A 23,699-nucleotide genomic window follows, 5' to 3' on the forward strand; every position below is an offset into this window, starting at 1 on the left:
TTAAATTACAATTGTGAGGCTATGGAAATGTCCAAATTAAAGCATCAACAAGAAGATACCTTCACTGAAGAAAGGCCGATGGCATCTGGGTTCTTCCATCACATGGGAAGGCACATAGTGATGTCTGCTGGCCCTTCACTAGTGGTTTGGTTTCAAAGTGGCTCTCTCAGCTCCTGTGGGTCCTTCTCTCTTCTGCTGGGCATTTTCTTCCTTCAAGCATCTGTGCTTTTCCCCAAAATGGCTCTCTTTAAGGACTCCAGTAAGCAAATTAAGACCCACCTTGAATGGGTGGGGCCACATCTCAGTGAAAACAACCTAATCAAAAGGTGCCACTCAATAGTTCTGCACCACAAGATTAGTTGAAAAGAACATGCCTTTTCTGGGGTAATAACAATTTCCAGACAGCACATCAGTTGATTAGAAACCTGATTCCATCTGCAATTTTAACTCCCCTTTGCCATGTAACCCAACCTATTTGCAGGTTCTAAGAAATAGAACTGGGCATCTTTGGAGTTCATTACTCTGCTTACCACAGGTGGGAATCCTATGACCCAAGAGAGTGTCCCCGAGTCAATAAACACTCCCTTACCCAGTGTTGTACCCTAGCCACCCAGATTAAGAATCTTCAAAATCTGGGCCCACAAAATGTTGATTGTTTCCAACAATACATCCTGGCTACTTATGGTAGCTACTTGGGAGTCCCTTTCCTCCCTTATCAGATGCTATATAGAGCCAAAATGTCTCTTGGGTTTCTAGGTATCAGTGTCAATATCATCCTGTGTCCAAAAGTCCTTGAAATGTTGGAATATTCTTGTTTCCCTAGTGTACATTTATGCAAGTAAATGGCTGAAGTTCCTTTCTGGAAAGGCCTGGAGGATCATTACAGTCTACAGTTCTTTGGGCTGTGGAGCTGGATTATATGGGTATTTCACATTCATGAATGATCTGGCATCCCAGAGAGGAAGTCCTGGAGGGAGCTCTGTTGCCTTGCAGGGAGAAAGGCTTAGCAGTGTCACCCCACATAGTAGGAGTGCTAGCTCTTAGTAGGTAGGCTGGGCCATTTCCTGAGACTTTGAGTGCTCAGAGGAGCCAAAATCTTTAGGGGAATATGCAAGATATATCAGAGACCCAGGTTTTCCCAACCAGAGCCTTGACTTTAGCTAACACCTGCCTTGCTAGAACATACAGTTGCCCTTGAAATGTTACTACCTGATTTGGACCTTCAGTACTTTGTATTCTTCCACTAAGGAGCTTCTTTGTAAGCTACCAGAGGCCCTCTGGTCTTCACATTTTAATCAGCTGTTCACTGCTCTCAACTTTTCATTATCTCTCTGTAGTGCAGTGCAATTCCATTTTCTTAAATCCTTTGTTCTCTAGTACTTTTCAAATACTTGATTTATTGTATTTGCCAAGACATGTCTATTCATCAGAAAGTGATGGGTTGAGCAACTGGACCACATCTTGTACTTGAGACTATATGTGTTCCACAAACTACCTGTTACAAGGTCTCCTTGTACCTCACTTCTGGCATCATTGGGTAGCTTAGATCTTCTCAATGAAGAAGCCAATTTGGAATCAGGGTACAGGAGATGTATTGGGGGAGAAATACCTGTGAAAGGAAAGAGGGAGAAGCAGCATTCAGCAGGGTTCTCCAGCGTGGTGCAGTGTGGACAAAGTCTCTTCTAGCCCCATAGGGAGCTGCTCAACAAATACTGCCTGTTGAAGACTAGACCTTTGTGCCATCTTCTCCCTGAGTCATTCGGTGTCTGGGGTCATCCTGAAAAAAGCATGGCCTCAGCTCCAAAGCTGAGATGCACCTGAAAGGGTTGATAGCTGGAGATGTTAACTACTTATAATTAAGCGGACAAGGAGCACATTCCTAGGTCTGCTGCACTGATCCCCGCAATTCATGGGACAATTCAAAGCAGAAATTCTTATGGAAAATGTATACCCTACTCTGAAGCATTGGTTTCCCAATTTAAGTGGGCACAGAGCATTTCTCTGTGAGACTGGTGTGAGGCAGAGTGCTGACATGCCAGCTGGAGAGACATGAGTCTCAGAGTCCATGGAACTCCCACATCTCAGATAAATACCTCATAAAATAAATACATAAGAATGAAGACTTCAAAGGGAAGTCCACCTCCTTCCTGGAACAACCCAGCCCAGAGGAAGGAGAAACAATGGGACGCATCCTTCGACTGGCTTTTCCCCACTGGGAAGGAAATGGGAGAGCTGTGAAGCTGGCAGCGGTCAGTCTCACCCTCCCTCCACCCTGCCTGCTGAGGAAGAAACTTAGGGCCTGGAGGAAGCTCAAAGAAGGCCTGAGGAGGACTTTCTAGGCAAGACTTGGCAGAGGTGCTTGAGAAAAAATCTACCCACCCCAAGGGTAAGGCTGCTGTTCATAACCCTCCATTCCCACATGCCCTGGGAAGCAGAGATAGGAGGTGAGGAGGTTTTCCCTGTGAGGCCAGCTCTTGTTGCAGAGCCAGGGCCACGGTCAGGATATTCTGACTACTAGTATCATGCTCATCTAACTGAACTAGATATAGGGCATGGAAAGGGATTAAAAAATAGAAGATGCCTACTGATGACAAAAACTACCACTTACCTTAAGTCTTTGATGTGCCTTCTATCATGTAGGCAATGTCATGAAATATCTTCTACTTGGATAGTAATGATATTTAAGCGTCATCTCGTTTGGGCCCCATTTTTATGGATCGTCCTTCAAGACACAACTCTGGACCTGACTCTTCTGGAGGGATGTGCCAAAGCTGCCACTCTGCTCAGGGTCCTTTTCCTCTTTGAGGCAGGTCTCAGACTAATCCACCTCCCACAGGCCCACAAATGTCCCACTGTGAAGTTGATACTTACCAAATGTGTGTTGAATGTGTGAAGAGAAGCTGGAGGTGTTTTTAGGGTCAACCCAGACAAGTGTGTTCAACATAGCTACTCAAAGTGTCGGGGTCTGACATGAATCTCACCGAGATGGCGGTGCCAAGAAGAGGAGAGGCTGGGAAGGAGAACACAAGTAACAATGGGTAAATCATAGAAAGTATCCTTTCTAAAAGTTACCCATGATTTCCTTGACTACATAGGAATCTTACAGTTTTTAGTAGATTGAGCTCTGCTGCCAGCCTGGGTGGTGTATGAAGGGTGAATGCTGAAGGCCACCGAAGACCTGGTTGAGGTTCCAAGCTCTTTATACCAGGTAAGGGTCTGGAATTCAGAATAGGTGCTTCTTGGGCAGGATCCTGCTACTTTTATCCCTGAATCTTCAAATAGGATCTGGCAGGTAGTTGGCAGTCAGCAAGTGCTGGTGGGAAGAATGAACACAGAGTTCACCAGACTGTTCAGTCTTCACAAGGCCAGTGCAACTTGATGGACTCTTTCCAGGGATGCTATTCTGGAGGCAGACTTAGATGTCTCAGTGTGAGGAAGAGCATGCATAAGGTTGTTACAATGTTCTAGGTTCCATCGTGGCATCCGTGAAGACACTTGGAGTGTGGGCATGGGATGTTAAGACAGGGCAGGCACAGGGCTGCTCCAGGTCGGTGGGACCCCATGGATACTGCTCCTTTGTGTAAGCCCGACAAACCCACACCCCACTGAGCCATGAGAGCTTCTGGTTTCCCCCCAAGAGTTTATTGTCAGCTTCCTTTCATCAATGAGGAGAGTTTTGTCAAGGTTCGTTTTCTGTAGTATGTATTTTTTTAGAATTCAGATCTTTCCAAATATAAACCTGCTATATTATTAAACATGTTTTTTTTAATAATCTGGTGTCATCTTCCACTAAAGAGATTGTGACATTGCCCTATGGGAAATGCCCTCAAGTATTAACCTATCAGGTCACCAGAGTAGACTCTATGACCTATATCAAGTGCCACAGAGACTTCAGTGGTCCTTGGCGATGACAGGGCACAAGGGTGCCATAGAAGGAACATGGGTTTCAAAGTAAGAAAATCATGGTTCAAATTCCAGCTCTGCTACTCTCTCAATATGTGAATTTGGCTCAATCACTTAGATTCTCTAAGCTGATGTTTCATTTATAAATTGTGCGTACTGATAACTTACTTACTGGTTTACAAAATAGCCCATCAGTAGAGCTATCCTGGATGGAGCAGTAGATGGAACTAGAGAGATCAAGGCAGAGGAAAAGAGGAGCTTGTAACTGGGTCCTACCTTGCCCTCGTTTGAGCTGTTCAGTTTCAGGTGGTCCTGAGGCGCACTCTCAAAGTTTCCAGCATCCTCATTGGCTTACAGATACCTTTCTCGGAGAAAGTTCTGGAAGTTGTACCTTTGATGGAGGACATAGTGTTGCAGGTCTTATCCATGAAGATTATTGACTCAGATGCCTTGGGACCCATTTGCTACCGGTTTCTTTTCTCCCATGGGGTGGGCTCATAAATAAATCACTTTCATGCGATTCCAAGGCTGTGTTTAGTTCTGGGGTTAGCAAGGTTGTCAGAAACATCATTCCACCAAAGTCATTCCAGAGATAACTTATGCATGTTTATCAATTTACTTATGGCATTCTACTTATTTCTTGATAAAATAACTAAGAATAAAACCAGTGGTCAAAAGGATAGCAAAGGAAGAAAAAGCACATAATTTAGTAAAACCCAAGGTGACAATCTAGGACTTAACATAAATTTAGCGGTCGTCCCTCCCTCTCTCCTTCCTTCTCTTTCTCTCTCCTTACTTTCCTTCCTTCATTGCTGGCTGTGTTTATTCAGTGAGACGTTTATTCAGCAAATACTCCCCAGAAACTTCTCTCGTCACTCATCGAGCAGGGCACGCAGAGAGGGAGCACATTCAGCTCTTTCTCCTAAGAGCTCAGGTGGTGAAGAGGGACAGCGACAAGAAACAAACCATGGCAGTGCCCCTGGAGAATGGCTGTGCTGAGGGTCAACTCGAGAGTGGGGGTGCCTCGTCCAGCCTGTGGGGAGGAAAGAGGGGGCCCTTGTAGAGGATCATGGCCAAACTGATTCCTGAAGGAAGAGAAAGGGTTTGTGAGACAAAGGGAGAGACAAACATTTTAGGTGGAGGCATGGGAAAATGTAAATGGCTCACAGGCGCAGGAGTGCAATACATTCCCAACTGCTGAGTAAATAACACATCTTAGTTGATTAGGAGAAAACATTTTTCCTGCCATTTAACTATGAAAACTTTTTTTCTCAGGCCTTGTAGAGAGCAGGGAGTGCTGTGACCCGGGTGTGGCGATCTCATGACGTAAATGCACGTGTCCACTGACAGCGTCTCAAAGTCCCTGAGAGTCCCAAAATGGTGTGTCCCACATTGAAGCAGGCAGCAGGGGCTGTCCGAGAACATGTGAGCTTAAGGAAGGGAGCCACATCCGGGGAGTGGGGGTGCTGCAGCATCTAAGAGAGTATCTGAAAGGCACCTCTGAATGTGTACCTAGGTTGATTGCCTAAGATTAGACTGGGCGCGCAGAGAGCTGGGCTCATGTTTTGAGTGCCTGAGAAGTTGGTTCAGCTTGGGCAGAGCCATCCCGTGCCATCAGCTCAGGCTGGTGAACAAGTTATCCACATGGACCGTTTCCTTCCAGAACCAGCGGTGCTGCAACTGCTCTCACTGTTTTTATGGCCAGCTAAGTATCTTTGAGTCTTGAGAAAATAGTTTTCATCTTTTTTTCTTATAAAAGCTTGTTTTTTCACTTTTCCTGAAAGAAAATATAGGGGTAGAGAACACAGGCATAGGGTAGGATGTGCTTGGTCTGGGTGATTTTTCCACCTCTTCAGCTGCCGAGCCATGTCAACAAGGTATTTCATTTTTCCAGGTTCCAGTGCCCTCATCAGCAGTGTAGGGACAGCATTTCCCCCTCAAGTGTCCTTGATGATGTTTGCCCAGCTGGTGTGCACGCGTCTGTTACTATGAGCTGGCCAGCGCAGTCTGCTTGGTCTGTTTCCTTTGAGGCCTGAGAAGCTTGGCACAGACATTTGCATAATCGTAGAGGAGAAAGGAAGGGGTCTCCATCCTGGCTGAGGTGAGTTTCTGGCCACTGGGGAGGCTCTGGGGAGGGAGCTGGTAATGCATGCACCTTACAGCCCTCCTGAGGCTGGTCTGGGTGGGCTCAGCCAGGTTGGAGGTGACCTCCCGTGGCCCCAGGCACAGCGGCTCATTCACTCAGGAGGGAGCCTATGGAAACTGGGTGGGGATGCCAGGAGGTATTGCAACAGTATTCTAGAGGACTCATCTGCTTAGTATTATGGTTCCCCTCATTTAACCCTCAGAAGTTTTGGACTCTGCCTGGTGTGAAATTTTTTTTCAGTGTAGAAAGAGTTCCGCTCATTTCTTTAGCAGACTGCACATCGGGAGAGCTTGTTTATCCTGTTAAGTGACTCATCAATATCCTGCTCTGTACTAAACCAGGGAATGTCAGACTTGGAAAGAATCTCGGGGTGCATCTAGCTCAGCCCCCTCATTTTACAGATGGGGAAACTGAGGCTCGAAGAAGAGAGGGACTTGAACGAAAATCAGGTCACACCCTCGTGGAGCTGGTCCTAAAATCCAGGTTTCCTGGCTTTAAATTGTGTGTGTCTTCTACTAAATGCAACAGACACCTACAGAATTTTGGAGGGACAGTGGAGAAAGTTTAATCGTGCTGGATTCTGTACACACAGTGATCCTAGGAAACCTCTAAGCAGCTCCAGAGTAATTCATATTTAAGAGAAGGAATATGACCCTTCGTTATAGAGACATAAGTAGAAAATTGTTCCATCATTCATCCAACATAAAAGTTGCATGTGCATTTATTCCCCAGCAATTGTGCATGTGCCCCCTGGGTTATAGAAGAGAACAAAACAGTATGCACCCCTTCCCCCCATGCCACCTCAGGAGTGCAACCTGAGGCCAAGGCTAGTTTTCCCCGTGCTTTAAAGTTGGTCCTTTTACCTGAATGCATGTGCATACTTTGAAAATGGAGAATAAAAGATTCATCTAGAAGCCTGGGATTCTACTCTCAGTTCTGCCAGTATACTGGCTACATATATAAAAATTGTTACTATTGGTATGTAATTTTGCAGTTTCCAGTATCTTGTGGTAGTGCTTGGGTTCAGGTGTTAACTTGGCCAGGTGATGGTGCCCAGTTGTTCTGTTGCTGTGGACCTAAATCATCTGCATGTGAATTTCCTCTCTGGCTGAGCACATCTGCGGTCAGTCAAGGAGAGTGCCATCCTCAATGAGTGATGTTTAATTTGATTAGCTGGAAGCATAAAAGGAGAGTCACTCTGAGAAAGAGCTCAGCAGTCCTGCACACCTCAGCTCAGTGCTCAGAACTCAGACCCAGATGTTTGGAGATGCAGAGAAGACACACCAGGGAGAAAGCCCTTTGAAGAAAAGAGGTCAGGAGACTGGGCCAGCAGACAGTGTTGTGTGCTTGCCCAAATCAGTAAATTTGTAACTAAATAAACCCCTTTATAAAAACTGATCCAACTCTGGTGTGTTGCATTCTGGCAGCCTTAAAAATTAAAACAACTGTCACGAGTCTTATCTCATATGATCTTCATAAGGGACCCCATAAATAAGCATTAGGCAACAGAGGCCCAGGAGGCTTTTACTGGAGTGCTGAGCCAGCTTATAAAGGCTGGTTCCTGGGCATGGTCCTGAGAGCTTGTGCTAATGCTTTATAGCCCTGGGACTCAGGTACACACACCTGTAAACCAGAAACCATAGCCCCAGCTTTCTAATTCCTAGGTATAAATCTAGTTTACAAGCTGCCAGAATGTAATATACCTGAAACAGAATCGCTTTTCAAAAGGGGAATTTATTAAGTTGCAAGTTTATGGTTCTAAGACTGTGAAAATGTCCAAATTAAGGTAAGGCTATGAAAATGTGCAAATTAAGGCATCCAGGGAGAGATACCTTGGTTCAAGAAGGCTAAGGATGTTCAGGGTTTCTCTCTGAGCTGGAAAGACACACGGTGACATCTGCTAGCTTTCTCTCCAGGGATCTTCAATGGCTTCCCCAGGGCTCTGTCCATTCTGTTGGCTCTGTAGGTTCTCGTACCTCTCTTGGCTGTAAAGCTTTTTCCAAAATGGTTCCCTCTTAAATGGTAGGCAACCCCGCAGTGAATGGGTGGAGACACATCTCCATGGGAATTATCTAATCAAAAGTTACCCACAATTGGGCGGGTCATATCTCCAGGGAAATAATAAAAAAGCTCCCACCCAGCAACACTGAATGAAGATGAAAGGACATGGCTTTTCTGAGGTACATAATAGCTTCAGACTGGCACCCTGACCTAACTCCACGGCTATTTCAATTGCTCAGAAACATGGTCAAATATCAAAGACTGAGGTTAGTAGCTTCTAAGATCAAAACAAACCAACCCCCACACACATTTGCCATCCCATGGACCTACGGTAGGTATATTAAACCTAGACTCTCCCTAAGGCTCTATCCTGGGGGATCTGAGCGAGGAGAAAATGATTACGTTTGCAATTTTTGAGTGGTTTGAGGCTCCATTTGCAAAAAGAAAAAACTTGCTTGCAATGAAGGAGAAATATTTTTTTTGTGGACACAAAAGCAGGAGACAAAAGAGGAGGGGAAAAAAACATAGGTTTGAAACTCTTACAAAAATAACAAGTGAATAATTTACAGCCTTCATTTTATTTATTGAAAACACTGAGATGTGTTCTTACTTAATGCAACTGTTGAGTTCCCTTCCTGTAGCTGTTATTCACTTAGTTGTGTTCATTTAAAGAAAGGGGGAAAAAAGATGTTTGTTTGAGTCTGTTCTCCTGGCTTTTGGCAATATAACATCAGGTGGGGATGGGAAGACCTTCCCCGCCTCCACGTTCACTGACAGTATGTCTGTCCGTTCTCTGCATCTTTCAGAGCCCCCAGCAACCCTTACGTTGGAGCTGGAGCTGCCCTCCCAGGAGACCCCTAGTCATAGGGCATCATTAAATCACCTTTAATTTTTCCCTGTTTTTCTGAGGCCCTGGTCACATGACCAGACAGCCTTACAACTTAAAATTATATAGGGCCCTTTTATCTATATAGGGCTGGATTTAGCAAATAAAACTGTAGGTACTTAGTGAAATTTCAATTCCAGGAAAATAAATTACTTTTTAGGAGCAGCACGTCCAGATGCAAGCGATGCAAGCAATAGACCTTCTACTCCTTCACATTTGAGAGAAGCGGAGCGGGAATTGCAACTCCAGTTTAAAGAGTGGACAGTACAGCTCCCTGAGGGCTCAACTGTCCAAGGTTACCCAGCAGGAAGGGGTCTGGCTGGAATTTGAACCAAGGTTGACTTACCTCCAGGTCTGTGCTCGGTCCATGGCGATGGGCTGCCTCTGTTAAATTTTTAAATATAACAGCCTTTCTGCAATTCTTGACAGTTTTCAAAACACTTACAGATGTGCCATCTTAATTCATCTTCACAGGAGCCTTTGAGGTGGGTGTCAGATTTTATTTGTTCTAGACACTTTTTTTTTTCTTTTTAGCACTGTAACATCTCTGACTTCTGGATGTATTTTATTTTCTGTAGTGTGTTTGTCTAATCAGCAAGTTTCTGTTTCTTTCTTAATAATGCGTACAATAATGGTAACTTGGATTCAGTTAAAAGCAGCACAATCTTCTGCCATCCACAGATGGGGTGAGAAACCCTGGAGAGGCTGCTGTCCAGGCTGAGGTGGTGGACTCTGTAGCTAAGTGCCATCTTCCTGTTCCTAAGCATCTTTCTGCCACCCTCACATTGGAAGGAAATTCCACAGACTTTCTCCCCAAGACATGCAATGGGGTTCAGCTGGGTTCAATGAGCTCTACTTGTCATGAGGCTGTGCTTTCTAGAAGGAGGGAATAGCTGCGTGCTCCTGTTTTCCCTCATTTCTAGGTGTGCTGGCTGGTGAACCGGAGCTTCTGGCAGGGACAGTATCCCCTATTTTGTGTAAATCTTCCAAGGAAGTACATAGAGAAGACAAGAGCTTCCTGCAAGCATCCTGAAAATGAGAGATTGGAAGAACTGGGAGATGGAAGCACGCCTTGGTAAAACTCTTTAGTGCCCGGCCCGGCCAGCTAGAGCCTGCTCTGGAGGATGGAGCCAAGCCCCTGGCTTGGAGTCGGGGTCCTGGCCCGAGGCAATGGTCCAGGGGCACCGCTACCACCACTGCCCCCTGAGGGCCTCGGCTCACTGCGAGACTGCGCTGGAGATCATTCTGGATGTTGGGTCCACATTTCCCAGCAAGTGTTCACAGACCCTCATTCCAAGTGCTGGGTTCTTGGGCTCCAAATAGCTAATATCAGAAGGGAATCTTCATTAGAAAACAGAAACACATTTTGTAGGGGAGAACAAAGAAGAAAAAGTGGGCAATGTTCTCAGACAGGTCTGAGAGCCAATGGCTTCCCATTTTCAGAGCCCAAGGGGCCAGTGGCACCTGCCGAATGATGGGCATTTCAGAAAGGACAACCCTAAGGCCCGGAAGGAAGGTATTTGCCACTGACTTTCCCTTACGGGAAAGTGTTGGCCCATCAGGCTCCAGCACCCCCATGACCTTGCTACATTCGGATACCACTATCTGACCTGGGTGGCGAGTCCTGATGTCCTGACTCCAAACGCAGTGCTCCTTTTTCCTCCTTGCATCCACAGCAACTGGCACCTCACGTTAACAAGAGCTCAAGTTTACTCAGTGTGAATATGGGGAAAGTTGGGTCAGGCATAAGAGCCCTCGAGGCAGGAATATGTGTCTAGTACAGCCCGTCGAGTGTCTGTGAGTGGGAAGGGCAGGGGCCAGCCTCCGGAAGGGTGTAGCAGATACCCAAGGCCAAGTACATAAAGACAGACACTTCACTAGAGAGGAGACTCCAGGAAAAGCCCTTGTAGAGTGAGCTGGAGGCTTTTGGGAGGTGACCATCTCCTTCCTCCAAGACTCACTGCAGGCAGTCTCTGTTTTCTAGCAGCTTCATACTTCCTCCAGAGCAGCAAAGCTTGCCCAAAACAGTGTAACACAGGGAAAATGGTCTTCTGAACCCAATGTCATTGGGTTGAGCCCAGGCTACAGACCTTACTATACTTTTGAGCTCTGGCAAATCACTCCACCTTCTTGGATGTCCACTTCCTCATCAGTGAGATAGGGTGGCACCGCCTCTCTTTCTCGGAAAGCTTCAGTGACAGCATGTACGTGAAGCTAATCAGTTCACTTCTTCCTGGGCTTCAGGACTCATGGTGCTTGTTCTCTGGCAGCCTCACATGCCATATTTGAGTTTCTCCTTTTTTTTAATTTTGTTTTCACATCATTGCATCTCCAGTAACTCCATCAGTGTCTGGCAGGAAGAGCCTCTCAGGACACGTGAGTGGGAACCAAGAAGAATGCTGTGAGGCTCAAAGAAGGATGGGGAAAAAAGAGAATTTAATTTAGCCAGCTTTTTACATCCAGAAGTCCCCCTATTTCTATAAGGCATTCTCCTTCCAGACTCTCAAACCCTCTGTAAGTCACAACCACTGCCTCTAGCCCATGTGCTCATGATGCTTAAAAGGAGCAGTTTTTGGAGGAAAACGGAAGCGATTCTCACAGGGGAGCAGTGAATTTATAATAAAGTGTTATTAATGTTTTATCGTTGACAAAGCTCTTTCAGTTCCATCCTCATTTATTTTGAGTCCAGCACAAACCTCTGTGGTACGATGGCCAGACAGTCTAGTCATACTTCACGGAGGAGTAAGTGGAGTCTCAGGAAAAAACAAATATCCAAGGCCACAGAGTTTGGCTCCCCAGCTGGCCCAACTGGCCTGCCCTGCGCCTTCCCTGGCTGCTCCATCTCTCCAAGGTGAATGCAGCACTAAAACTGCTAAAAATAAAGATAAGGAGAAAGTCCCATCCAAAGCTCGGATGGGAGTGGCTCTCCCGAGTCTGCACAACCTCCGCTTCCTGCTCATGCACTGGACAGGCCCCGAGTGTGCGGAGGGGAGTGGGGCTTGCAGAGCCAAAACGAGAGCTGAATCAGAGAAGCTTGGTGTGGGTGGCCATGTCCCAGACAGGAGGCGCTTGGCCAGATGGAGATGTGCCTTGAAACTGGAGCTGGCTCCTGCCCGCTCACCCCCACTCATGCTGCTCTCTTTTGACAGAGCATCCGGCCGGGTGGCAGCAGCCAGGGAGAGCCTCAGAGCTCCTTCAGCACCCAGGCCCCAGTGTGAGCATGTCCATGGACGACCCAGGCTACACCCAGCCTGGGGAGGGAAGCAGGGTCCTGCACTTCGCAGGCCCAATCTAGCGTTTGGTGAGGAGATTTGGAGAGCCATAGGGCAGCAAAGAGGCTGTTATAGACATCCCTCCGATGAGTCTTCCAGGAGGTCTCTTCAGAGCCAAATGTGTCCTGTTGAAAGGAGGGCCATTTAGAGTGTCCCTCCAGCATCCTCCAAATTTCTGGGAGTGATGGTCAGGATGGTTCCAACTATCTGCGCTCGGTGCCAACCATTTTCACTCGCCCTGATGACCCTGCTGAGTAGGTGTTAAGCCCATCCCACAGCCGAGGCCCTGCAGGCTCAGGGAGGTCACCCCACTTGCAAGGGGCAGGCCTGGAGCTAAGGCCGACCGACTCCTTCTGCCACCTTCATGGTAGACGGCTGTCCTCGAAATCAGCTAGACACCCCACCTCCGTCTCCTCCTAGCCCCCCACCCAGCTCCCCCTTTTTGGGGTGGGGATGGAAAGCACCAGAAGGTCACCTTCCTAAGGAAACAAGGAGGTAGTTGCTCCTTTTTTTGTATACAGCTCCAGTGCATTGCAGTTTCTAGGCAAATGTTGCTCTGTTTTGTCTTTGGCAGATCTAACTGCACATTTCATGCTCGTAAGGCCCTTCAGAGACACAGAGACATGGAGCCTCCTGCCCCCTCCCACCACCTATTTGGCCCTTTTCTCTGCCCGTTCTGCTCTCCCTCCCAGGGACAGGACCCAAGCAAGGCTGACAGGGTGGCCCGCTTGTAGCCGCCTCCAAACCCTGGCCCCTGGGGAGTCCCGGGGACGATTTAGCAGGCCCTGGCTCCCGCGAGCTCCCACCCCCATCTAGAATGTGCAAAAGGAGGCCAGAGACAGGTCTCAGAAGCCTGTGAGCCTAGTTTTAGACATGAATGAAAGGAGGTAATGATAAGTTTATAAATCTAACCAAATTTGGAAAAATCCCAGGAAAATAAGCACTAAGTGCTTATAAATTACTTTAATCTGATGAGAAGGAAGGAACAAGGGAGGGAGGAGGGAAAAGTAAACAAAGGAAGGAAACGCGCATTGGAGGACACCCTATGGCCTCGCCATGGTGGGGGCCTTGAGAAGGGAATAAGACCCAGACTTTGTTTTTAGTTCAGATTCGTCATGAGTGAGGTAAAACTTATGGCATGTCACTTCCCTCTCTGAGTCTTTGGTTTCCCAAAAGGGGTACTCTCGAAAGTGTTGGGTAGGTGGTCTCTAAGCATTCACTCAGGCCCAAGCACCTGGTGGGGTGTCCTTAGAACCCAGGGCTTCCTCCAGAAATAATGCTGGAGCTGGGTATGGCCACATCCAACAGCTCATCATTGTCCCCATAGGCAGCTGAAGTCCCGGGATGAGTTTTTGCTCTGGGGTCTACTGGGGGCTAGATGGGGAGCCTCATGTCTTTCCATTCCAGCATGACAACATCTTCTGCTCGGGTGCCGATAACCCTGAGACCTGGGTACCACAGGTCATTGGTGGCTCTGAGGTACCTGTGAATAGGGAACGAGGAAGTCCTTGGTGATCTGGAGAAGAGGCCAATGTAGGGAAGGAGCAGGAGGCGAGATAGTTGGAGGTGACAGAGTAGGGTTGTTGTTTGGATGAATCTGCGGTCCTGGACAGGGCCAGCTTGCCTCATCCAAGCCAACTGAGTACAATGGACACACATAGGAATTACTTGCCAGGGAGTTGGGTTCTAGGCTTGATTCTGCCACTAATGGGCAATTAGATTTGCCCTTTTTGGTATTCTCCATAAATTGAGGGATGTGCAAGAGTGTTTTCCAATGACCCTATTCTGTGCTCATCTACCCTGGCTTCCCCATGGGGAAACCCAGGACCACCTCTTGCCCATGCTGGCTTTGCCATGACTTTCACATCTCTTGGATTTCTCTAAGATCTACATGATTCCCACAGATGGAGTCCACACTGGCACCAGCTGCTCTATGGAGAATGCTGCCCTTCGCAGATGCCCTGGGCCTGAACAAACGCCTGCTCCCCACCTCCTTGGTCACCCCTACTATATCTGAATCCACTGGACCACTGTTGGGAGGATTCCCACTGCATGTGTTGCCAAGGTGATTCCTGAATGAGCTGGGAATTGAACGAGGTGGTCTCTAAGACTCCATCTGGTTCTGAAATGGAGAGACCACAATCTTTTTGAGTACCAGATAGAAGGATATGAAAAAAAATGCAGGACATGGTTTCCAGGAAACAAAGATATTTGAATCTGTAAAATACGTATACACATATCATTAGACAGTCTCTTTCTCTTTTTGTGAAACTGGGTAATATATTGTGCAGAGCACTCTCGTGAGATGCCAAAAAGCAAAAAAGCGAATACAGTGATAGAATGTACAAAACAAAGAAAAGGACAAAGGGGAAGAGAGAGGGGGAAGAGAGAGAAGAAAGAAAGAAAGAAGGAAAGAAAGACAGACAGACAGACAGAGAGAGAGAAAGAAAGAGAGAAAGAAAGAGAGAGAGAGAGAGAGAGAGAGAGAGAGAAAGAAAGAAAGAAAGAAAGGAAATTAAAAGAAAGGTAGACAAAAAAAAAGAAAAGAAAAGAAGGATGGAAAGAAAGTACGGAGGGGTGGGCTGTGGAGAAGAGTATGGGAGTTGTAAATAAAAGAAGTAAAGAGGAGAAAAGGAGGAGGAAGAGGAGCGGAAGAGGAAAATAGAGAAGAGGAGAGAGGAAAGAAAATGGAAGGGCTGAGGCACCACTTGAGGACACGTCCTGGAAGCCGGGGTGCTGCCGGCCCTACAGTTCCTCATGACGCCCACAGCCTCCTTAGAGGAAGAGCTTGAGTGAACATGACAGCGAACAGGCTACTCTGGCTGGTTTCTAGCAGACAGTATCTTCTGTTCCTAAAGATGCTGGATGTGGAATGATTATAAACTTGCTTTCTTGCCAGTGCTGTGCTGGGAGCAGCAGGCACTGTTGGCAGGTGGTTTTCTGACCTCTTGTGCTGACGGGTCATGTTGGGTGGATTTGGACATCTCAGCCTGCAAGGAGACAGCTTGGGAGTCGAAAGCCGGAAGAAGCAGGCATTCCAGGCACAGACTTCCAATCTGGGAAAGGAGCCCTGTGAGACTGGGTGAGGAAACAGATTTGAGAAAGAAGACAGTAAGATCCATGGGAAAAGCTCTTTCAGACTCACCTTTATCAGTTTTGTTGAAGAGCATGTGATTGACCTTTTTTTGAAAGAAAAGGAGCCCAAGCTTTGGCATGGCTCAAGCGTGGATGTGAATGCCAGCTTCATTGCTTCATCTTGAGCAAGTGCATTTAACCTTCCGGACCCTCTGCCTTCTTCTCTCTACAATGGGTATGAATTCTACCAGTCTTGTAGAATTTGAGGTGTTGGCCGCTTCCTGGCATGTCGTCTGGAATCAGTGGGTTCTTAGAAAATGCTGGTTCTCAAGCTCTTTAAGCACCAGCCCCCACCACTTTCTTCTTATTGCCATTTGATGAACGGCTCTAAAAAATTTAAGTTCCTAGAAAATTAGAATTTATTTTAAAAAGCAAAAATGGATTTATGCACAAACACTTTCAGAGGGAAGTAGTGACAATCGTCAGTAACCCAGGGGTCCCTGTGGAGCCTACTCATTCCCTTCAAGGGTCCCTGTGGTGCCGACTCATGCCCCTCAAGGTTGGGGCCATCTCAGCTCTTCCCTCCAACCCACTGGTGACTTGACCATGGAGTCAGCTCCACTGCCGCAATCCTGGAGGGAAATCTCCTTAAAGAAGCTTTGGCATGGCCACGTAAGTCCTTCCCTAATGCACCTCCCCATCATGTTCAACATCTATACTTTTTAAGGCATAATTTTTATTCTGTTCTGCACAATTTCTATTTCCTTCCCTGGAGTTTGAAAAGTATTTTTGCATTCTTGTACTTCCTGCCTTTTCTTACCAGTTTTTCTAAAGAGAATCAGCTGTTCCCGCCATCTGGTCATAGTCTCAGGAATTAGAAAAGAGCTGTTAGTGTGGCGAGAAGACATTGCATCATGATGTGCTTCAGGTGTGTAGGCAGCATCAGGGGCTTTAGAAGACAGAACTCTCAGGCTTCATGCTGTCGTGTTAGGCTGTTGTTTAATATAGCACTGTTCAATATGGAAGCATATCAGAGGAGGTCCATGCAGATCTGCACACACCCACACACCCACAGAGATACACGACACCCAGGAGTGAGTAGACCAGACTTCTAATTTCACCTCTGTCCCTCCAGCCTAGGAAGCAGACTCTTCTATTTCCATTCTACAGATGAGAAGGCTGAGGTACAGATATGTTTATATATACCTCAGTGCCCCGTATCTATTATATAGATGAGTAAATATTGAAACTACCCTTCCTGGTCTGCAAGCCAAAGCTCAAGGATTAGAACTGAAGGAAGGATGGCGCCTGGTTCATGTAGTTCTGTCTTTCGCTCCATGTCCTCTCCTGCTTGACTCCACTGTGCCATGTGTCCAGCATATCCCTTCCATTCATGGGCTGCACCCTTAGGTATTTATCACACCTTTCATACATCCATTTGCTCACATTTACTTAGGGCCAACCCTGTGTCAGACATAATTTGGGAACTTGGTTCTAAAGAAGTATAGAAGACAAAATGCCCTCATATCATGAATTTATACCATAGTGGGAGTTTTGGGGAGTCCGAATGGAGAGAGATAAACAAGATGAAGTTAATTTCAAAGCCAAGGAAATAAATGGTGAACCCAGTAACACCGGGGAAGGGTTGGGGAGTTACCTAGGGTAGGGTGCCTAGGAAACTGTCTGAGAGGTAGTGGCTCAGCTGAGAGTAGAAGAGTGACAGGGGGCAGTTATGAGAAGAGATGGGGGGCAGTGCCCAGGATGTGGCCTGCTCAGAGGAAGAGTCCAGTGTCAATTGGCCTCTGTGAATGAAGGAAAGGGATGGAAAGAATGAGGCTCGAATGGGTCATGTGGACCTTGCAGAAAGAGTAAAGTATTGAGATTTCATTCTAAATGTGGTTGTTGTGGTACAGAAGGTTTTTAAGCCAGAGAAGTCAGTAGGCAGGCTTTCGGTTCTGGTGCCAGTACTCTGACTGTTACATGAAGAGTGGACTGCAGGAGCATGAGAGGGGCAGGAAAAGCATTTCGGATGTTATTGCAACAGAACAGGCAACAGATGACAGTGGGTCTTGGTGGTAGCAGCAGAGAGGTGATGACTGGGAAAGCTTTAGGGTGGATTTCAGGCAGAAATTTTGCAATATATTCTGATGGATTCCATGTGCATGATGGCCCAGTTTGTCACCCAGCAGTCTCAATGGACACGTTTTAAAGGGTGTGTGTGTGTGCGTGTTGGGCAAGTGAGTTATCTGCAAAAGAGACTGAGATAGAACAGACATACAGGCTTGGGATAACCAGTAGATGCTGAACCCTGGATGAACAGGGAGTGAAGATAATGATCAGCAGCATCAAATGATGCTGGCTGACCTCATAAAAAAGATATTGGCCACTTAGGAAAGGATATGTTTGGTGAAGTTGTATGGATGAAAATTGAATTATCATACCCTGTTGGGTGAATGTGTGATGGAGAGGTGGCATAAGAAAATGTGATAACCACAGGAGGATACAAACCTGGGTTTCTGCTTTGAGCAAAAGGGAAAACCCCTTTTTAAAAATCCCAGTGGGATTTTAGAGGAGGTGGCAAAGGAGGAAAATTGTAGAAACAGTGGAAGGATTACCCTCTGACTCAGAAACACTGTCCTTATCTTCAGGGACTATTTTGACCCCTTCTTGAGAATCTTTTGTTCTCTTTTTGGTTTTCTTAGCTCCTTTTCCTCCCTCCTCTCCCAGCCCCCCTTCGTCAGAACTCCATTGTTTGAACTGATTGCTCACAGCCAGGTGTTAGAAAGGAAGCAAGCTGATTAAATAAATTTGCCCTCTAGTGTTGGTGAATGAAAGCCTCCACACATTTCCTACAGTGTTGTATTTTAAGAGAGCTTAAGTAAATCCAACTACATTCTTATAAATGATGGCTCTGCAGACAACGCGAAGAGGTGCTATGAAAACGCTGGGGTGGAAGGATGATGCTGAGTGATTGGCGACCTGAGAATGTCTAGATACCTAGCTGAAATCCCCCCCCCCCAGACACTTACTTTGCTCACCTCCCTCTGAGCTTGGGCCTGTTAATTTGGAAGCTGTTTCCAGGGATTCCTTAATTATAAAATGCAAGCATCTTCAATGCTGGTAGACTTTCATCCAATCTGCATTTTATCAAATGTGCTAGATTATTTTTATGTTTTTTTGTTTTCTGGTGTTTTTTTTTTTTTTTTTTTTTTTTTTGCACTCTTGAGCTTGGGGGCACCAAAAGCATTACTGAGAATCTGAACATGAAAAACAGGAGGATTCAATTAGGAAAAAAGCTGGAATCTCACCCCCTGGGACCACACTGCCTCATTCCTGCAGAAGATTCCATCTTTGAAATGTCTTCTACACAGATTGCCTCCCACCCCCACATGCCCCTTGAAATCTCACAGCTGTGATACAGAGGGACTTTGAAGGACAGAAAGAAAAGGGGGATTTCTCCTTCCTTTCTGACCAAATTTAACAGCTAGTTTCCAAATGGTATTAATAAACATTCAAACTTCAAAAACGTAGCTTGATATTTCTACTCCCTTTCCATTGTTACTATGTTTTTTGTCTTTGTCTTTACCCAAAATGTTTGCCATGGCACCTGAGGGATTGTAATAGATTCACATGTCTCGGGGTTGAGAAATGTGTCTGATTGCTTGTTAAATGTCTTTAGGTGCCTGAGAAGTAATAGGTGGTGGTTTCAATTCTAAAGGTGGATACCAAAGAGTGTGCCTGAACACTGGGTTGTACTCCAGGACGAATACATGATGCACAGGAAGTAAAACCACAAGTATTCTTTCTGCAAAAAAGTCTTTAGTTCAAAGTCAGTGGGCCCATGTGCCACAAGGCTCTTTCTGTATCTTCCTGTGGGTACCAGATGCATTACAGTCTTCCTGCATGACCCCGAGCAAGGCACTCAATTGTTCTGCCTCAATTTTCTCCTCTCTTTCATGCGGGGTCTTTGGGATTTAAATTGACTATCATAATGTATTTAGAGGGACATGACACAGACATTGACTATCATAATGTATTTAGAGGGACATGACACAGACATTCAATAAATAATAGTTATTGTTATTATTGATTTAATAATCATATTCATACTTCTAGGGAGAGAAGAAGGAAGCACAGGTGATGGTGGGGTGACAGTCAGCCTTGTCAGACTCTGCCAAGCTCCTTGCATCTCGCTACAGTCTCCAGGCCCCTTTCAGCCCCTGAATTTGCTCATTCAGTCCCCAGAATGGGAATTCAGCCTTTAAAATGCAGATCTGCAGTTTGTACCACAGGAAAATATCCCTGATGGATCAGGAGCCCTCCTAAATGTAAAGCTGTCAGTGTCCTTGTCAGATAACCAGGCTGGGACACTTCCCGAGCAGAGGGGTCAGTGTATGCCATTTCTGCATGTCCAGAACCTAGTACCCTGCCTGGAAAACATTGTTAAATAGCTACAGGACTGATAACTTGGTTTTCAGCCCACGGCACCGTGTTCCCCACAGTTGTGCTCCCCAGAATTCCGGTGGGGAGCCCGCTCCAACCTGAAGTTCTGAATCTATCCCCGGAAACAAGTGCCTCTTGCATGGGCCTTGACCTTGGCGTTGCAAACGATCTTCCCAGGTAACTGCAGGCATGCTGGCTCTGAGAATCCCTGCTCAGCACCTCAGAAGAGGTGAGGGCTGCTAGAGACAAACATCGGCCAGATCTCAGGCCTGATGGGTGCCTGCAAGAAGCACGGGCACAACCAGAGCCTTCTAATAGGAGTCAGTGACACTGTGTGTCAAGGGAAGTTAAACTTGTAGGCAGTAACTTCTGTTTAGGAAGGAGTAGCGGTATAAAATTCACTTTAGGAAGATTTTGGTCAAAACGGAAAAGGTAAAAGTTTTGAAGTTGAAGAAGAAAGAAATCAGATGTTTGGAACGTAAACTCTGGCAAAAAAATTTATGGATGGACTTCACAGTTAACATAGATGTGAAGTTCATTTTAGGGAGTTTTTGTCCCTGCCACCCTCTTCGTTTGGCTTCACCTATGGACAGTGCTACAGAAGGACACGGGAGGCTATTTTGGAGCAGGCAGACCTGGGCTCAAATCTCATCTCCAGCTCCTCGTCAACTGGACCCTTGGGTTTCTATTTCTTCACCTCTAAAATGGTAGGTGATAGGTCACTGTGCAGTTGTTGTGAAAATTAGGTTAAGGAGCACTTCCTTTTCTTGTTTTTTTATTAATAATAAAGGATTGGTGTCACTCTGTCAGTGAGAAATGCCTGGAGAGTGTAAGTGAGATTCCCACAGTTGTTTATACAGCACGCACTGGAGTTCAACTTTGATTCCAGGTTGTTTGAGAGATCGCGTGTAACCATGTCTGGCGCCCGGAAGGGCACCAGTGAAGTTTCATCTTTCCTTTCCCATTGCTAGTGGGATTCTGAAAGATGAAACAAAATGCTTAGAGCATCGCAGATCTCTTTCAAGCCACGTTTTTAGCTGCACGGCAGAAAGGGCCAGCATCTTTCTCTCTCTCTCTCTCTCCCAGTTTCTCTCCATCTGGAAACATTAAACAAGCCTGACTCGGGGCGCAGGTGACTGACATACAGGGAAGGGCCAGCTGCTGAAAGACTGACCTGGAAGGTGACCAGATCAAAGTGGACGTGGGCTTTGTAGATCAAAGGCATTGCCTTCCCGACGGAGCGACACCGGGAGGCAGAGCCAGGGCAGCTGGCAAGCCAAGGCTGCTGGAACATCCTGCCCCCATCAGCTCGGGTTCCCACTGAGGCAGCCAAGGGCATCTGTCCAGGCTTCTGGGTGGTCCAAGGGGGCCTCTCCAGGTGCTGGCCATTACTGGAGCTCTGCAGGAACAGCCCTGGGCGCACACTGGTGGTGGGGCCCAGCTTGGGAGAGAGAAGGCCCAGCATCCTACAAGAAGCCTGGCTCCGGGCCTGCCATCCCCCCCATTGTGGAAAGGGGTGCTTCCTCAAGGCCCCATTTTCAGGAAAAGGTGCTCCAACCCCAGCTGCTTCCTAGTCCCCGAGGCCTGACTTGCTGGAGGCAGCAGGGAGGATGCCTGGAAGTATCGGAACTGGTGAACCACGTGGGGACAAGGGCTCAGGTCAAGGGCTCCTACAGAGATGTCCAGGTAACTCAAGCTCCCAGTTCTAAGAGCTGCCTGAATGCTGACCCTTCACGCATGCCACCGAATCCATGCAAGAGTGTGCAAGAGCATGCAAGGTGGGGATGCTGGCCCATTTTATAGAGAATGGAACTGAGGCTCAGTCCTAAACAGGTCATCTGGATTCTAAATCTGCATCAATCTTCTAGTACCAAAATAACAATGCTCAGAGAGCCCCCTCCAAGCCTCCATGTGAACGGTGATGCCTGCTGTGTTGGCCACACCATTGGGTTAGGCTGGAAGCTCTGCTGACAGGGGGAGGCTGTGCCAATTCAGTTGTGCTCATCCATGGTTCTCTGCAGCTGCTGGGGTGGCTGGAGACAGGCTTTCCAGGGCACTGTCGGCCAGGACGATCCCTTCTGGCACCTGGGGTCCCTTCCAACCCCCTCCTGTGCACTAACCTAGGCTCGTTGCCCCAAAGCAGAGGGGCCCAAAGCAAAGTCCAGGTTGCAACCTGGCAAGCTGCTCAAATGTTTCCACATATGAGGAGCATGCTGCAACTCTTGCCTACAGCCTCATCAAATTCAAGATGTAAAATAAATACTATGGGTATTTTTGTAAAGGAAACACGGTAAGGAGGAAATTCAAGAGCTTTGCATATCTCCCGTCTCCCTGTTGATCTTTCAGAATGAGCTGCTCTTGTCACAAGGTCATCCTGGCTGCATGTGAGCCTCTGCGTCTCCTGGGCTCTGGAGTCCGGGACCTCCTGCTTCATGAACCTGCCGTGGGCCCACGGCACTCATGTCCCAGTGGAAGCTCTTTCTTTCTCTGTGGGATGTCAACATTGTAGAAAACTGCTTCCACATTCTCCATTCATGGCTGCATGTTCTGTCTTTTTCATTTTTGGCAGTCCTGACCTGGACACCCAGATGGAGCCTTGCAACATTTGAAGATATGCTGATTTCTTCAACTATGGTTCATGAGGTTTATGAAGAGAAGTTCTGAAAGTGCCCAAAGACCCTTTCCATGCTTCTTTTCAGCAGATGCTGTGCTGTTGGAGTAGACATGCAACCAAAGACGAGAGGAAAGAGAACCAGAGGGCATTCCTCTAGTGGTGATTACCAGTTCCTTCCTTGAGAAAGCCACTTGGCTTTTTTGTACATGTAAGATAGGGACTGGGAAAATGCTCAGCCTACTCACAGGGACTTGTTGGATGAGTCGAGTGAGGTTACTTACAAGCTTTGTAAAATGACATGCGACCTGGCTGAACTGATGATAACCCACCTGCTCTCTGCTGTTCACGTTTATAAAACCAGTGGTGGGCACTGAGCAGCTGCTAATAAAGCAGTATGATGACAATATAGCCTCGAGCACAAGTGACTTCCCTGGTTGTCTCCTCCGACAATGGCAAATTCTAGGCAGGGGTGTTGGAGAATGCAGTGGGAGCTGCCCTCAGGCAGGCTCTCCGTGAAGGCTGGGCTTACTCTGAGCCTGACAATGTGGAGATTTCAGTCCCAGTGAGAGCTGGTGCAATGGCCCCAAAGAGGACCCGAGGCTCCGAGGATGTAGTCTGTTGTCAGCTGGAGATCCAGATTGCGCTTTCCAAAATGTTTGCTCTGCTGTCTTAGGAAGGCATCCACCTATGCCCTACTAGACCAGGGGCTCCTAACTTTGGTCCGTGAATCCCCCAAGAGAGGTTGGAATGGAATTCAGGGGTGTGTAACCATGGGGAATAAAATTACATTGTTATTTTCATTACCCCCAACTTAAATCTAGCATTTCCTTTAATTTCAAATGTAGGCCACAAACTGCAATCATACTCCCTGTAGTTGCAAACCAAACAGACAACACATGGGATGTGCATATCCCATGACAGTTTCAAGTATCTTGAAATATTATTTTCCCTCATCACTACTTCAAAATTGTGGTATTCACTAGATCCACTATTAGATCTTTTTATATAATGTGTTGATAAAGAAACACTGCTATATAGTACATTTATTTTAACATGAAAACTGCATTACAATAGCATTGATTACTTTTGAAATCTGTATTTTTAATGCATTTATAATATTCTGAGAGCAGGTTCAAAGACTTCATCAGATTGTCAAAAGGAGTTCATGGCACATAAATGTCCAGTGTAGGACAGAGGAAAGATGCTCCCCAATGTGGCTGGCTGCGGCCAGCTGGACTCTGGGCCAAACTGGTACTGAGAGGGCAAAGTCGGAGCAGTGGTGTCCAGTGATGGAGCAGAGGGGAAGGCAAGAGTGCTAAGGAAGGGAGTCATGGAGGCCAAAGAAGGAAGTTAGAATGG

The 23,699-nt window shown here is 46.8% G+C and overlaps 1 long non-coding RNA gene across 1 annotated transcript in view; it reads left to right on the forward strand.

The window, feature by feature from the left end:
- Positions 1 to 4,145: 4,145 nt before the first annotated feature.
- Positions 4,146 to 23,699, forward strand: part of LOC143677366 (uncharacterized) — a 38,059-nt gene continuing 18,505 nt past the window's right edge. The window contains exons 1-2 of the long non-coding RNA XR_013172528.1: positions 4,146 to 5,283; positions 5,798 to 6,004. This is a non-coding gene — a long non-coding RNA (uncharacterized LOC143677366). The remainder of the gene's footprint in view (positions 5,284 to 5,797; positions 6,005 to 23,699) is intronic.

Source organism: Tamandua tetradactyla, chromosome 3 (assembly GCF_023851605.1).
Source record: "Tamandua tetradactyla isolate mTamTet1 chromosome 3, mTamTet1.pri, whole genome shotgun sequence".
NCBI lineage: Eukaryota > Metazoa > Chordata > Mammalia > Pilosa > Myrmecophagidae > Tamandua > Tamandua tetradactyla.